The following is an 18,465-nucleotide window of genomic DNA, read 5'->3' as shown; positions in this document are numbered from 1 at the left end:
ACTGAACAAACAGGTTTTAAAATAGTTCTTTTTCTCTAAATAGCACTGTGATCAAACTGCCTATAGATACATTTGTGCCTCAGTGGAGCATGCAACTCTCAGTAACAGCTTTGGAAAGCATTCAAAGGAACATGCAGAAATAAATAAATAAATAAATAGTGTAAATAAATAAATAAAAAGCCAAAATTGCAGAAATATTTCTACAAGTAAATAAAATAACCACAAACAAATTGTTCTTGTGGCAGGCAATTTAATCCACTTCTAAGTCACTGGTCATCCTTCGGGAAAATTTCATTCTGACAAACATATTGGTTGACTAAAGCACAAGTCAACCAATTGCATTTGTGTGTATTAAAATGGAGATTGTTTGGTATGAGCAGTGAAATGATGATACTTCCCTCTTCATCCTTACTTGGATCAGTCTGGAAAACCTATATTCCATTAGGCTTTCCCCATACCTAAAACAACATTGAAAAATAAGGAACTCTTTAGAGTATAGTCACAAACAAACAATCATTAAAATAAAATAACAATAGTAATAATAATTAAAAAACTCTCAGAGCTGGAAACACAGCTTAACTGTTAAAAACTTTAAAAAATCAACATGTCAATCTTCTTTCTGATTTTTTTTTAACAAAATATAAAATCTATATAAATATATTTACAATCAAGTGTATGAGTCCATTTGCAGCCAGAAATTAAGAGACTTTTCAAATATAAGGATGCATTACATAGTGGAATGCAGTGAAGTGGGCTATTTCACTAGGATACACTCATGTCTGTCTTCCATTCGATGAGCAGACACAAGTAAAATATGTTCTAAAAATCTACTTGAATAAATTACCAAGAAAAACTGGTGGGTGCTAGATTTCCTGAGATTTTCAAATGAAGACTTTTTCTGAAAGATATGATTAGTCAAACAGAATTTCTTGGGAGCAGCTGAAAGTCAACTGGATAATTTACTTTAAAGAGTCAGATTACAAAAGTTTGAAAGTTGAAATACATGAATCTCTGATGTTAACTTGGGAACCACAAGAGCTGCAGGCTTTACCAGAAAATTGGTAAGTAGAAAAACAGCCTTTGCTCTTTGTTCTGTTCAATACAGCTGAGCAATGGGCATATTTTGTGTTAATGCATCATAGAGAAAAATAATAATAATATAATTTTTCTCTAATTTGTTTGGGTATTGTATAGGAACAATAAAAATGTTTTAAGTTACTGGAAGTCTGAAAAGACTGAAAAGGAAAATGTTACTGTACCTGTTGCAGGATAAATTAGTCATATGTTTTGTAAGGAGAGATTTCAGAACTATTGAAGAAATAATGAGAAAAAATGGGGATGCACCAATGCAGGAAAGGGAAGGCACGTTTGAGGTTAAAGCTGTCTACCACCAGCACAGAGAAAAAAGAAAGCATCTAATAAGGTAAAAAATCTCTTTGCTCATTTTTTGGAAGCAATGAGACAAGTGAAATGATATATTTAAAATCTTGGAAGGGATATGAGCTTAGAAAAATCCAAAACAAAATCACATTCAGAAGAAAAGACATGTTCAGGTTAAGAGGTAGAGGTAAGAATAATTAGTATTCTTCTTCCACTTATTAAGACTTTAATCTGTATTCAATATTGTGTAGATTCTCATCAAGAAATGTATGTAGAGAGTATCACATTACAGTTTTTCATCAAAAAAGGATAGTATCATACTTCTAGTTCCTATTTCCTATCCTCCCTAACACCTTTTGTCTGTTAAGAATCAATGATTCCTGTCATTAATTCTCAGAAATATGTGCTTACTTCCTTCAGAAATTAATATTATTAGCCTTTGTCCATTGCTTCAGATTCCCTGTGGCCTTGTCATTACTGTATACAGGAAATGTGTGCTATGCAGCAAAAGGTGCAAACTTTAATTAATGTTCTTTCATCAACCCCATTGGGTTTACTATGCTTAGATTATTAATAAAACTGGAGTGTCATGATTCATCCTGGGTTGCACAAAAACACTTTTTCCTGGGAATCTGCACCTAATCCACAAAGCTCTAGGTTGGAACAAACAGTATCATTGCAGATCAAAAGACTTGAACTTGCCTTTGGGATTTATAGAGACTACTCAATGCAGATTGAGGTCATATGTGTGATTGCATATTCATTGGCACAATAGAAAAATCCTTGCATACCACATTTTATTTCTTTTTCTTTTACAGAGTAAGAGAATGACAGGTTTGAAGGGACCTCTGGAGGTTGTCTCGTTCAGCTCAAGGGGTTGGTATGTAACAGTTTTTCATAAAAGTGTGAAATAGGCAGTCTTCTGCAGGAGATAATCAATACAATTAGGCTATGCTTTACAAAGAAGAAACAAATGAGAGCCAGATGGCTCTTCTGCATGAGCCACAGACTTCTTTTAGGAACCTTTAGGCCTGCAGCTAGTGGGAAATACGGATAAAAGAAGAGTAGTAGCACAGATTTTAAGAGATGTGCTGTATTTGATGTAAACAATAATAAAACCATTAAAATAAATAAACCATTTTAGCAAGATACAACTTTAAAAAGTTTATCAAACATTTCGGATGCATTGCTGAGACCCTTGCTCTGTTATTTACAGATATCCATACTATGACCTTGCTTCTAACAGAAAAACTAGATAGTTCACAGTTGTTAGCTGAGGTGGGATTTTCTCCTATTGCTCCCAATATCAAAAACCTGAGGATCCATCTCTGTAATTATTCCAGACACATTTGTTCACCATACAGACCAGGCTGACAGGCTGAGATTACCTGTGTCCACTGATTAAAAGCAGTAAGATTAGATCCTAACCTTAACCTTATACTTTTTTTTTTTATTTTTTTTCCCCCTGAGGACTTAAAATCAAAGCATTTGAATTATGATTGCCTTTCTAATCCATATGTTTTTATTCTATATTAATTAATTCCATCAAACATGTGAGTATTTCATTCTCAAATGTAACTTACACTGTGCAAGAACACACAGAAGAAGGTTACTGGCTCAAACAATGATGCATCTTGCCTAGTATACCACCTCCAGAAGAGGTCTATGGCAAGGAACAGTGAAAACACAAGATGAGCAAATGCTGGTACTTTTCCTCCAGCATGCAAGAACTTCCAGCCAGAGGTGTTGCGATCGTTCTCATCACCCTAATTTCAGAAACATCTATGAAACAGCTAATCCTCTCCTTACTGTGTATCACATAGCCCCTGTCTGTGCAGTTAGTCAAGTACTTGAACGTACTTTGTATTTAGCAAAATAACATGTAAAGAGTTTAACATATTCACCACATTTCATTACGGAAAAAAAAAATAAAAAATGGTGATTTTGCTGTTGATACCACCTTGGGCATGAGAATAAAATCAGATTACTGTCTAAAATAAATATAATAACATCACAAAATTTAAGAGTGAGTAAGTTATGGGTTTCATATTTTAGAAGTGTTCTTTCTATGCTACACCAAAAACAAACAAACAAAAAAACTAATATATAAACTTAACAGAGTTAAGTTTTTTGTTTGTTTGTTTGTTTTTATGATCTTGAAAACAAACAAACAAATAAACAAAAACTTTCTCTTTCTCTGGGAAATGATTAATATGACTACACACAGATGTCTAAAGATGTCTAAATATAAAAGTAGTTGCAGGTAAAAAATAGTGAGGGAAATTAAGACTCTGCCCTAAAAATCAAGTATGCCATTACAAAAACAGTCTAAAAACATGAGAATTGTCAGTATCTAAACGTCTCAAAAGTTATAAATAAAACAGGTCCTTCCTTTTGCTCATTTCCTTTATATTTACTTTTTGCATATACTTTTGTATAATTGTGTCATAAATGATGCAACACAATTTTTGAATAAAGAAAACTGCGGTCTTCCATCCTCAAAAAATATATATATATATATATACACTTAGCCATATTCATAGATGAAAATAGTATTTCACTTTTTTTATTTATGTTTTATTTTTTGGGTTGAAGTATTGTCTCATATAACTATTTAAAATTAAGGATTTTAAAATATCGTCACAAAAATAGCTACTCTACAAACTTTGTTGATACACTAGATTCAAAATCCTTATTTTAGACATATGCTGCTAATGAATTCTATGGACATCAAACTCTATGCACTGTTCCTTTCACTCAACTAAAAATGTCCTAAAATTTTGCTGGAATTAACCAATACAGATCTAATTTATTTTAAATTTACAGAAAAATGAGCAATAAAAGTATTTTGTTTTTATCCAACATATTTAATTTCTGTTTCTTTATTATTATTATTATTATTTTCAGGTATAAATCATGACTGTCATATGTTTGCTGAAAATGTAGTCTTCTGTCGGATTTACATGGAGAAATCTCTGCCTTTCTTTCTTTACTTCTTAAAAGAAATGGCATTCTTGCTAACTGCCTTGCTGTTTGTAAATAGAGAGCATCAAAAGTAAAAATATTATTTTATATTAAAAAACAAAACAAAACAAAAAACTGTAGGAATATAGCTTTGGTGTGATAATAAATGTTTAATAAGATGAATGCATTGGAACTGCAAATTAAAATCACAAATATGCGACCAAAACTTTCTCATCTCTTTTTGTTCCAATACTTAAACATTGCACACAGAACAGAGAATGGTACTTTTCTGTCTATGGTTGTAGTTCAATGAAGAATCACCATTGCTGTCCTTCAATTGCTGCCCTTCAACAACAAAAAATTATATTCCCAAATCATTCATGTTATTGTCTTTTTTGGAACCCTGTCAGGATTCAAAAGATGAAGCAAAAATGAGACTTTTTTTTTTTTTTTTGATCTGGGCAAACGCTTAAAGTGCAGTACATATAAACAAATTGAAGTCTTAATTTCCATTCTTCAACACTGAAGACAATGGATTTAAACTACTTAAATATGATTTTTCTTCTTTGTCAAACAAAAACACATCAAAGAAACCACAAATCTGTCTAAACAAGTCAGACTGACAGTTTGTCTACTGAATCAAGTTTTAAAACTTGATGAATCAAATAACCCCAAACCTTAAAACTAGAAACTCAAGCCAGCATTAGAAGAATGATAAGGCCACTTACATGCAGCATTTGACATGACACTAACAAGGAATAGTAAAGAGTTAGCTTTTATTTCTTCCCTGATTATTAACTGGCAGATTTCCTAACATTTATTTCTATATGACTAGAACGCATTTCCCAAACCAGAATCTAAATAGCAACATCCCAGGATTCAGATACCTCTGGTAAAGACTGCAATTCTGTGATACAGCATAGACATTGTTAATTATACAAAGAAATTAAATACAAATAATTCCTCATAGGAAAACTCCAGTGTAGTCCAAGAGATAATCTAATTACAAGAAAGAGTAAATTATTAAACGTGAAGTACCTTAATAATAAAGAATAATTAAGAAGCAAACAGAGAAACAAAACCTTCAGCTCTTTGAGGAAGTAATATTTTATTGATGGAAAAAACAAAGTGAGCCTGTCTACCTGCTCACATGAGGCTGAAAATAGGTAACTAGGTAGATATTGGAATAGAACAGCCTTCTTTTTTATAATTTTATTTTAACTTCATATATTTTTTATTTATTTTACTTATGAAAAGTGTGAAGAATTTTCATGCAAAATTATTTACTAGCCTCTCTCTTACCCCACTGCCTGACAGGGGAATCTCATACAATTTTTATATTCTCACCAAAGAAACAAATGCTCATTTAAAGTTAATGGGGCTGAGTTAATTTTCACACCTATTTCATAAAAGTTCAGCCTTCCTAATACTGTCTTATAACATCTAGATTTAATTCAAAATAAAACACTGTCTCCTAGAAGAGTGCTGTCTGCCTAAAGAATAAATAAATAAATAAATAGATCCAAATCAGTTTTCTTGTTTCTCCTGAGGATGAAGTCTTCCTACAGTAAGATTCTGCAGTCACTTGATATTAACTCTTATGTTAGGAAAAAGATTGACTGAATTGAGTGGAAGTCAGTTCTCATAAAAATTCAATCCTTAACTATACTGGCATCTTTTGGGCCAGATTAGTATATTTATCACAACAAATAATCAATTTACCTTACAGTACTGCTCAGTTACAAGCTTAATGTCTGTTTGCATCTCTAAAACTGTTTCTAGATACTGCATATTTATTTCTCTGTTTTTGTTTGTTTGTTTGTTTGTTTTTTCAACTAAGAAAGTTATTTAATAAACCTATTAATGCCCCCCATCAGCCTCCCCCACTCCCCCAGCCCTGCTCCACCTAGCCCAATATAAAGCTAAATATTTCCTTTCAGGTCTACATTGTAGCTATAGCTGAGGCTCCACACCTCTTGTTAGTTTATATCAAGGATGGAACAGTATCTCTAAATGTGAATTCTCCAATTTTTTGAGTCCCCAGTGTGACATTACTTAAATGTGTCTCATTATCAATTTCTTTTTTGTTCACATATGCAGTTTAATCAAGCAGGAGAGTCCAGATCTTCCTGGAGATGAATATAAGAGCCATTAGTATACCTTTTACTAATTCATCTCAAGGTCACATCATTATGCAAATGATGTGACCTGAATCATTACACCAATGCAACTATACTGGCAGCATTTCCTGTTGCTTTTGTCAAATGAGTATTAATAGAATGACTTGGCAGCTGCACAACCTCCAGGTCTGTAAAGCAGCAAGAAAGTAAGCAGAAATACCTTGCAGGCCTTGCAATCTTTTAACAACCTACAGTAACTCATATATTGCAGTTTTAATAACATAATCGACACCTCTGGCTATTAGATTTTCCTCAACATACTGATTTGTTTTGCAAGCATGGTAGAGACATTGTCATTAGAAGATTCAGAGACAATAAAATAATGAAACTTGTGGGTATTTTTGCATTTTCTGAGATCGTGGATAACAAAAACATGCCTTTATATGAGCCCAGTTTTGTCTCATGCTTTATTTTCATCACTGATTTGCTGCAAGACTCTGGGGAGAGTGTTATACCACACTGCCTTTCAATTTATCCTATCTGTTGACATTAATGACTTTTCTTAATATGGACTTTACTCTGTACATCCTATTCTGACAGGTGATCTGGCCAACATTAAGTTTATAGTTAGGAAATGATTAGACCTTTCCTGTAACAGCTACAAACATGCTACAAATCACTTCCCATATTGTATTCCCACAAAGGAAATAGAGCTCTCAGTTATAAACTACAATATTTACTGGAACCAAAGACATTTACTTTCCTAGATAATTCTTTCCTTCCTAACACATTACTAAACTTTCATACCTATTTCTATGAAAATGTTCTTTACTAGATTTTTCTGACATAACTGCATAAAACCAGCAGCATCTGGAAAGCATATTCATATTTAATATGAATTTTGAGTTCTTCAAAAATTAGTATCTAAAAAGACCATTGAATTAAATTTTACATGTGAAAACTGAAATGTTAAAATGTTGCTTATTGTTGTACAGGTTAATCACATACAAAAAGCATGCACCACCAAGCTTCCCTAAAAGTCTAAAAGAAATGAAAACTAAGTTTAAAAACTAAGGGGTGATTTCTTTGCATTTCCTGAAGTATTTCTACTTTAATAAAGAGCATTTAAAAGTGATTAAGTTAGATCACAACAAAACAAAACAAAATCCCAAAAGCAGGAGCAAGCATTATAAGATAAAACCACATAAATTAATGAAAAATCACTGAAATCAAATTCATCCCAGAAAACAAGAAAATGTCAGTTTCTGTCTAAGTATCATAGTGTTTCCAAGCCAACATTTGTGATGTTCTTATGTCTAACTGCACTGTTAGAGACCCAGTTCCTTCTTCAAGTTTTTCAGTCTTTGATGTTATAAACAACAAGCAAATAAAGCAAAACAAAAATTACAAATATTCTTTTTTGTTGTTGTTGTTTTTTTTTTTTTTAAAGAACAAACATAAAAAGTAAAATGACAAGAACAACAACAGTAACAACAACGACAACAATAATAACAATAATAAAGCAATTCATTGGTAAAATACTCAAGAGCTGCATACTACCTCCGAAAATCTATTCACAGCAGCAGAAAGCTTGATCAGTAACAAACTGCAGATTTCACCATGATTACCACTGCACGAGTTTCCATTATAGAATCATTTAGACTGGAAAAGACCAAGTCCAATCTTTAATCTAGCACTGCCAAGTCCACTATTAAACCTTGTCACTAAGCTCTATATCCACACATTTTCTGAAGACCTCCAGGGATGGTGGCTCGGCTACTTCTCTGGGCAGCCTGTTCTAATATTTCACAACCCTTTCAGTGAAGTAATTTTTCCTAGTATGCAACCTAAATTTCCTCTGCTGCAGCTTAAAGCCATTTCCTTGTTTATTTTTCGTTTGTAACTTGGTGCTTGGGAGAAGAGACTGATCCCCACCTCACCATACCTTAAGGTAATTGTAGAGCATGATAAGGCCTCCCCTGTGCCTCTAGGCTGAACAACCCCAGTTCCCTCAGTTACTCCTCATAAGATTTGTTCTCTAGACCCTTCACCAGCTGAATTGCCCTTCTTTGGACCTGCTCTAGCACCTCAATGTTCAATGAAGTGAAGGGCCTAAAACTGAACACAGTATTGAAATCTGTTGAAACCTTGAAACTTAGTCTCTTAGCCTTTTTCAAACTAAATAGAGTATAAAAATAATATGAAAGGAAAAAAAAAAAAAAAAAAGAGAGAAAAAAAAGAAAAAAAGAGTAGAAAATATAATATGAAAAGTCTCCTTTTTCTTGGGGTGGTGGTGGGTGGGGAGATTGGTTTGGTTTTTGTTTTGGTCTTTTGTCCTTCCAATCACAACCATTCTGTCATTCTGCAATAATGGAAGATAGGAATAAATGATTAAGTCCAGACGTCTAAATGACCATAAAACTTAGTGTGGTATGTATGGTTTTGTCTTATTGTAGTACTTTAATGTAGGGGAAATGGAGATCATACATTAAATCAATAGAAATAAAAAATATATGTATACTTCTTAGTAGTAGTCTTTACAAAAGATCAATGTGCAGTGTTGATACTCTCTGAATGAAGTAATGTAAAGAATTCTCTACGGTGGATTTTCAGGTACAAAGCGTAAAATTTAAAATAATATAAATTGTCTCTTCCAGTCCAGAATTTGTATGTTTCTTGAAGGCAATATAGAAATTCCAGGAAGAAGAGAAACATCAAAATCGGACCAGTTTGGGATATTTCATGTATACTGTAATAAAGCTGAAGAAGTAATACTTAAACCTATGCTAAATACATTTGGAAACTCTTTACAATTGCTGAATTTTGTTATTTGCTAACAGTATTCCCTTGATGTCTATGATATAGCCAACAAGCAACAAAACTGATAGAATGAACTCTTCTATCAAAGAACAAAGAAGTAAACTTTCTTCACCATGGATATGAAAGAAGAAATTATACAGAAACTTTACATTAAAATATTCTTATGGATCATCTCTTTTTAGTACTCTTAATAAAAGTTTTCAGACTGTAGAGGATTTTGATTATCACAGAAATCATTGGGAGACTTAGGAATTTTTTTTCCACATCATCTGAAAAAATCTTGATCTAATAGCTTTGCTCTGTCTTTTTTTTTGGTCACCATCACCTATCTTTGTACTCCCAAGGACCAATAACTCACATATCTTCTTTAGTGAAGACTGATTTTATCAACATTTACATCAGACTTCTTAGTTGTCCGTATTTACCACTTTAAAAAATAATAATAATAAAAAAAAAATTGTTAATGTAAGAGCTTATGAGAGAGGAATTGTTTCCAGGGATATCGTGATCAGGTGAGGTACATCTCAGCATCCAATTCTGACTTCAAGCCTTCTTTTCACTGCAGATGAATCAAAAACTACACAGTCAAAAGTCCAAAACTGAAAGTTTTGTAAATTGCCACCATTTTTTTTTCCTACAATCTCTGCTTGTGCATGTGGTATTGGGAGGACTGTGCTCTGGTGCACCCATTCCAATTCAGGTGCTTCCACTTTCAAACAACATTTTATCTTACAGCAGTCTCAGAGAGAAGCAAAAAAGCTGTAAGTTTAACAGCCATTGCACTGAGTGGTTGTGCTTGCAACAGAAAATTGGCATATATGTTTACAGCATTCAGTATATCTTGCTTATGAGAAATATGTTCATTTTTAAAACTCTGTTCCATGTGTAGTGGAATAGAAGAATTTGAAAATCATGTATAGTGCTCAAGTTTATCTTATCAATACATAATGTTTCACCTAATTTGATATTCCAATGATGAGTTTTCAACCCTGAAAGGAAAAAAGAATAACAATAATAAATTGGCTGTTTTATGTTTATTTGTTTATTTTAAATGTATGTCCACAAGACATTGTAGTGGGTTTATATGGCAAGGTTTTGGTAGCAGGGGTCAATAGGGGTGTCTTCTGTGAGAAAAATCTATGTTACGTTAAGGGCCCCGCTGCTGACCAGAGCCGAGACAATAAGCAATGTTGTTTGTGCCTCTGTGAGAGCATATTTAAGACAGGGAAAGAAAAAAAAAAATATAATGATGATGATTAAAAAAAAAAAAAACACGCTGCTACACAGCAGCTGGGAGAGTGAGAGGAGTGAGAAACAACCTTGCAGGCACCAAGTTGAGTGAAGAAGGAGGGGGAGAGGTGCTCCAGGTGCCAGAGCAGAAATCCTCTGCAACCTGTGGTGAGGACCATGGTGAGCAGGCTGTCCGCCTGCAGCCCATGGAGTACCATGGTGGAGTAGGGTTCCACGCTGCAGCCCGTGGAGGAGACCACAGTGGAGCAGGTGGACCTGCATCAATGGAGGCTGCGGCCTGTGGAGGACCCCTGCCGGAGCAGATTCCAGGCTGGACCTGTAGCCCATGGAGAGGAGATTATGCCAGAGCAGGTGACCTGGCAGGATCTGCTGCCGGTGGGGGACCCAGGTTCGAGCAGTTTGCTCCTGAGGGATGAACCTTGTGGTATAGACACTTATCTGGAGTAGCTCTTGAAGAGCTGCTGCCTGTGGGAAGCCCACACCGGATCAGTTCATCAAGGACTGCATCCCTTGGGAGGAACCCCACAGTACAGAGTAAGAGAGTGACTGAGAAGGAGTGGCAGAGACAAAGCGCTATAGACTGACCACAACCCCCACTCCCCCATTCCCCTGCGCCACCTGGGGTGGGGGAAGGTGGAAGAGAGTGGTTGTTTTTTTTTCTTTCCCTGTCTTAAATGTGCTCTCACAGAGGCACAAACAACATTGCTTATTGTCTTGGCTCTGGTCAGCAGCGGGGCCCTTAGGTAACATGAGGCAGCTTCTAGATTTTTCTCACAGAAGCCATTCCTATGGCCCCTCCTACCAAAACCTTGCCACATAAACCCACTACACCCATAAAAATACTAAAGAGCAAAATCTGATTTCTTTTTAACCAGACTTTCATAAGACTCTGTTGACTTCAGTTAGACTCCTAAAAGATAACTAAGTAAACACCACAACTCCACCAACTTGTTCACTGGCTGTTGATAAGGGAGTGATACACAAACACTTAGAATATCTTTTTTTTTTTTTTTCCCTGCACTTCAGAACCATCATCACGGCTAATCAGTCTTGTGGATCTCTCAAACAGAAAACCATACACTGGAAAGACTGCTGAGGACCAGAAAGAAGACTGTCAAATTCATGCTTTGATTAGCTTAAAATTATTCCAGTCAACATAATAATTTGCTAAAATTTTCACTGATCTTTCAAAATTCTGTCCTCAATAAATTTTTAAACTAATATTTTAATATAATAATTGTATTACTACTTTTTTTCCCCAAGCATTACTTCCATGTCACACTCTTGACCAAATTTTGTGCATAGAACAAATAGTAAAATATATAGACTCAGAGTTCAGAGAAGTGTGTTTGTTTAACTGCTTCATTCTTTATTGTGTTTATTTCAATGGTTCCCATGAATTATTCAGTATGTTTTAGGGTAGCCTAGAGAAAATGTATTCTTTTAAGGCAGTTATTTCTCAGACATTCTTTTAAGTGAGTTAGATGGAAACAAAGATTTAGAAACCAGATCTATAAATATGGAAAGATTTATATATATATGTATATATAAAGAATAGAAATACTGTATTAATATGAAAAGACTCCTGACCCTCACTTTTATTTTTTTTAATTGTCTCAGCAACACTCTATTCGTTCAAAGATTATTTTCATGTCTAAAACCAATTTCTACTGAGAGATTTAGGTACGTTTGATAGGGAGTACAACTCACAATTTCTTCGATTTATGCCAAGCAATAAATTGGCTAAATAAAATGTATCACAATAAACAACTCATCAAAAAATACATTTAAATTCACCTTGGCATGCAGTTCATAATTTAATCATTTTTGTCAACTAAAGAGTGATATCCAGGAATTTCCAGTGTTACCCAAACACGGAAGCTGTTATCTTCAAACCATATTTGAAAATGTCGAGCAAAAAGGGTACAATGTTTTTATGCACTTCTTAATTTTGCAATTTCTGTCATAAATTATAAACATATAAAAATTTTATTTTTCTACCTGTGCAATATATTCTGTCACTTACGACATTTTTCTTATTATTACTATTCATCTGAAATCTTATCAGTCAGAAGAGGCAAAATTTAGAAGCAAATACCTTTGCCAAAAGCGAACATACATTTTATTTTTAGAGCTTGTTCTCCTTAAAGGGAAATTTGCCATTGATTTGAACAGGACTCAACTTCAGAAAAACTCCTCATACAAGAGGCTTCAGGTTATGACTACTATGATCATCTTGATTGAGGTTTGGTTTATCAAGTTTGGGTTGTTTATCTTCTAGGCAAGGAAAGGAAAGGAAAGGGAAAGGAAGGGAAGGGAAGGGAAGGGAAGGGAAGGGAAGGGAAGGGAAGGGAAGGGAAGGGAAGGGAAGGGAAGGGAAGGGAAGGGAAGGGAAGGGAAGGGAAGGGAAGGGAAGGGAAGGGAAGGGAAGGGAAGGGAAGGGAAGGGAAGGGAAGGGAAGGGAAGGGAAGGGAAGGGAAGGGAAGGAAGGAAGGAAGGAAGGAAGGAAGGAAGGAAGGAAGGAAGGAAGGAAGGAAGGAAGGAAGGAAGGAAGGAAGGAAGGAAGGAAAGGAGAAAGAAAAAGGAAGAAAGAAAGGAAGCAAGCAAGCAAGAGAAAGAGAGAGAGAAAGAGAAAGAGAGAGAGAGAGAGAGAGAGAGAGAGAAAGCAAGCAAGCAAGCAAGCAAGCAAGCAAGCTAAAAGTTTGACAACTTACCAAACAGGGATTTAACACAGTGATTACTATTCTTTAAATATAATGCTTTCCTTAAATAGTGCTGTGTAAAACACAAAGGTATGAAGACATCTTCATTCTCCCCTTCCCTTTACTTATTCGTTTGTTTGTTTGTTTGTAAGAACAGTATGAGTTGAATAATCATTACTATCTCTTAGAGCTGCTTTCCAGAAGCTCTCAGTGCAGGTTCATTTTCTATTGAAGGACGGGAAAAATCATAATCAGTGGAAAACAAATGAATAGATATTCATTGATGGCCTAAATCCATGGGCTAAGGAGCCTCAGCCCACCCTTGGCTAGAATTATACAGAGGCTTGATACAACTTTGGACAGTAAAGACAAAGCAAATCCATTAGCAAAAACATAGACAAAATCTTGAACTCATGACATGATTCCTCCAGATGTGAAGGTCTGTGCACGATATTGATAGTATGTGTATTTTCTGTTTATGAACTGCTTTGTGGGAGCTGTTTCACCCATATCTTTTTTTTTTATTTGCTTGTTTCAGATGGAAAATAGGAAGTTCACTGCAGCTGATATTTATCTCAGTTTTTATTATTAATAGTTATCTCAAAATTCCTTCAGAAGTAGCTTGTTTCTTGACATCGTGGCCTACTTTTTGTCACATCAATTAGAATATGAAATATTCTAAATGAATATGTAAAACTAACTTATCAACATATCAACAAGAGGAAAAAAAATCTTGATTCAAGTTTTAATTAAACTCTTAATGACTGATAAACCTTATGCAAATAACATAACGGTTTGTTATCACATCCTTAGGCACAGGTTTTAAAGAGCTGAACATCTGAATTTGTATCTTATAAACCATAAGATACAATAGTTACCTGGTAGAAATAATAAATATTAACATATTCTGTATACACAAACCTTCATCTCTGGCTTAAAAGTACTACTGTTTGACTTTTTATTACATAAAACCCCCAGACAAATAATTTAACTGCAGTTAAACTTCAACAATAAAATGCCCTCCACTGACCTAAACTTTTAGAGCCAAATGCAGTAGGTTAGACCTCTTGGTAATCAGCTAAGTTTTCCTGCTGTCAGTACAGTGCATGAAGTCTTTACACATTAAGGTCATAGTTCTTAAATAAGATTTTCAAGTTGCAAATGTCTAATTATAAATTCATGAGCTGGAAATGTGCAGTCATAAAATTTACCAGTTGCACAGCTCAACATTTACAATGTGTGAGTCCGAGAAGATTTATGAAGTTATGCAGTAGTCTCAAGCAGATGTTGTTACCTGCCAACTTCATGTTATATTGGATTTTTTGTTTTAAAGCCACAGTTGCTAAGTTTAAGAAATTACTTTGAGAGGGTATTTTCTGGGGAAGGAAAGCAGAACAGGAGACAAGAATCTTTCCAAAGAAATTATGAGGAAAACATAAGAATAAGCGTATATTTTATTATTACTGTCTTGACAAAAATATAACCAATCACTCTGAAGGTCAGTTTTATATGTCTGTAATAACCCAGACTCCAAAAATTCCTACTCCTGGTAGCATTCTTTAATAAAAAACTGATCTAATGGGCCACAAAACTCAATCAAATAAGTGTTTTAATCAAATAAGTGCTGTGAGTAAAAGAGACTTAGATTTGTTCAATGTAATATTTCCTAAAGCTAATTAGTTGCTCCATAGGATTTTAACATGTTACATGTACTGAAAAAGTGCCCTTTCAATCTTACCTTCTTATTAACACTCCATAGCCTCTTCAGAAGTATACCTGCTGAAGCATGGAATTATCCACAGCCACAGTCACTTTGAGGTGTACCTGATCTGGTGCAGCCTTTTCCATTAGCTACAGTCCCTTCAGACACCTATTGTGTTGTGGTCTTTTCTGTGACCACCGATACTTCAAGGTACTCTGGCATGGCCTTATCCATGGACATGGACACTGTAAGGCCTACCTGCTGTAGCATGGACTTATCCATGGCTACAGGTGTTTTGAGGTATACTTTCTCCACAGTGAACTTGTCCATGACCAGGGATGCTTTGGGGTGTACATGCTCCAGTGTGGACTCATCTACAGGTCACAATCCTTCTGACTCAAGTTCAGCCTGGAGTCTCAGCCTGTCCAGTACAGCAGCACAGGAACAGCAGTGATGCCCTGGCTGGCTGTCAGTCCAGTTCTGTGGAAATAAATAAATATCAAGTACAGAGATTTCAAAAGTTTTAAAGAACTAGCATGGAAATTTTGACAAACAAAATCTGACATGACAAATGATGAATATGCCCTTACACAGTGTGTCCTTTCAGCTTTCAAAGCCACTTTAAAATCATTAGTTTATTTTTCCACATTGTCACCATTAAAAACAAACAAACAAACAAAAATTCTATATTAACCATAACTGTAATCTTTGTAAAATTTTATTATATATCTGAAAATCTGTTCTTATTGATTATCTGAATTGTCAGAAGTGTCAGAAAAACAGGTGTTTTGTAGACTTCCTTTTCAGCTGATAATAAGCATACTATGGAAGGTATACATTTCTAACCTGGTATCATGCCGTATATAGAGAAGGCATAAATAAATCACTAAAAAAAAAAAATAAGAAAAATAGAAGAGTGTTTCTTAGTGATCAAATATACAAAAGACATGACAATCAGCTTAAAAGGATGCTCATAACACAGACTGGATTTCTCTTTTGAATCACAAAGGTATCTGGAAAGAAGTTTTACATACTCAGGAAAAGTAGACAAGTACTTTGTTTGGACAGAAATTATTTTGGTCTGAATTTCAAATGCATTTTCTGCTCTTTCTGGCCTGTCTCATGTAAGTACACTTCCCCAATGTAATTAAATTTGGATTCAGAGTTACAAAGTTTTCTTTATATCAACTTCATTCTGATTTTTTTTGTTTTTGTAAATCCCTTGTTACTATAGCATTCTCTGAATAGGATCCCACCGGTGCATGGAAGAAATAATAATAATAATAATAATAATAAAGATTTATTCTTAATTTGCTTATCTTTCCCTTCTCTTCACATGCTTTTCTTCTCTCTATTATTCCATACACACTATTTATCTGCTATTTATCTCTATCCACCTGCCCCATTGCATCTCCTGAATTCCTTTGCACCATCTCTCCTTTGCTTCAGTCTGGTATCTGTTTTTGTCCTCAAAGTACAAGCATGTGTTTGTATCTTTGTCTTTGTTAGTTCTCCAGATTCCCCTTTTAAGTTTTGCCTTGCATGTTGTTCCTGATTTTGACCCAAAATCTTCCTCCTGAGCTGCTGGCTGCCACGGTGTCTCTGGTAGGACGGGGTTCCGCCCTGCCCAAGTGGAGGCTACTGTAGTGCCCAAGCTGGTGAGCCTGCCACTCTGCCTTCCCACTCCAAGTTCTCTCCCCACACTTGCAAACTTTCATATATCTTTCATACTCTTTTTAAGGTTACTGTTTCTATTCTCAAAAGCCTCATATTAATTCCCCAAAAACTCCCCAGCCCTGCTGATGCTTATCGTCTCCAGTGATACCAGTTTGGGGACAAAGACTTAGGGAGTCCCTACTTTTTACTCACCCCTCATTCTTTTTGTTGAGTCTTTCTTTTCTTTTTTCTTTTCATTTTTATATCCCTTCTTAGTAAACTGCCTTCCTATGATAGCTAAGAAAAAGTTAACATAGCTTTTGATGTGCTCAGATCACTCAAGCTGATCAATATGTTCTCACTATCTCCTTTCACTCCTTTAGTTGATATCCTGTCTGCTGCCTTTTATGTTATATTTGTAAGCTTTATGGGAGAACAAAAATGTTTTTGCTGTGTTCATCCAGTGTCAAAATAACATTATTCTAGTCTATGTTTTGAGTTCCAGGCCATACAGAAATATAAATTGCAATATCTCATGAAAAATGCTATTCATTGAATGGGTGTTTGTTCAGGGAGTGCTCCACTATGCAAGGAAATTGTATGCTCCCACAATACATCCCTCAGAAAAGAATAGAGCCATTCCAAAAGTCACACAAAGCATCTGAGCATGAACAGAACACTAAAAAATTATCACAGAACTGGTGCACTTACTCTTAGAAATATGAATCTCACGTACACATAGAGTAAATCAGTTCTTTCAAACAATATTATGAGGAACAAGAACAGACACTATGTAAACTTTTTGTAAAAATCTAAAAATATTATGTATTTCTGTAATAATAAATGAGCATCAAGGGCTCAAGATTTCTGTTATGTTTTTCATAGTCTAAGTTTATTTCCTCATTACTCATTCTTCAGTGTTTGAATCTTGGAGTATTGAAAGCAGGAAAATATATAGGAAAATAGGTAGGAGTTAACCAAGTTGCAGAATAACACTATTGTACTTTTAAGAAACAGCATTCTGTTTTTACAAAGGAATGCAGTTACCTAGGTACCCGTAAAAGTAACCAGCCATTCATGAGGTAAAATCCTGCCAAACAGAATGACAAATACTGTTCCTATATAGTCAACATTCAATTTGAGGAAGAGTCCATACATGATACTATATGTGCAACCATAAAACAAAGAAAGACTTGCATCCTCATAACACCAACATACTTCACTGTCTTCCAGGATCTCCACCTGCTTCAGTAACTACAATCCCTTATTCTTTCTCCAGTCACATCATGTATCACTTGAAGCCTTTAGGGATAGAGACAACTATACAGTAACTTTTTTTTTTTTTCCACGAAATTGGAGGCAGAGCCATACGAGGAAAGTTATAATCTCCTTAGTTCAATGTAATAGCTCTACCTATTATTGTCTTGTCAATTTTCTTTTTGCATGATGTGTCCAAGAAATTCAGGAAACCATCTTTATCCTTAACCTCTGGAGCTTTCACTTGTCTTGATAAAGTCCCCTCGCACCTTCTCAACTCTGGAGTTGCTTTCAACATGGCCTTTATTTAAATTCATAACCACAATTGCTGTCATAGGTTCCCTATTCTAATGTTCCATTCCTTCTACATTAAAATAAATATATAAATTATTCTCAATAATTTGTGGAGGGCTCTTTTGTAGCCCTGTGCAGAGAGAGTGACAAGCTCATTCACACATACAGCTACAGCTGTCATTTGGAGTCAGATCACCTATCTAGCATTTTTTTTTCCGTTTTGTCCTAAAACAGTCTTTCTGGAAAAAAAAAAATATATATATATATTTGTATAGAATTAGAATAAAAAAAAAACAAAACAAAACAAAAAACAGATCTG

This window comes from Aythya marila (genome assembly GCF_965140915.1).
Source record: "Aythya marila genome assembly, chromosome: 2".
Taxonomy (NCBI): domain Eukaryota; kingdom Metazoa; phylum Chordata; class Aves; order Anseriformes; family Anatidae; genus Aythya; species Aythya marila.
This window is presented reverse-complemented; position numbering follows the sequence as displayed.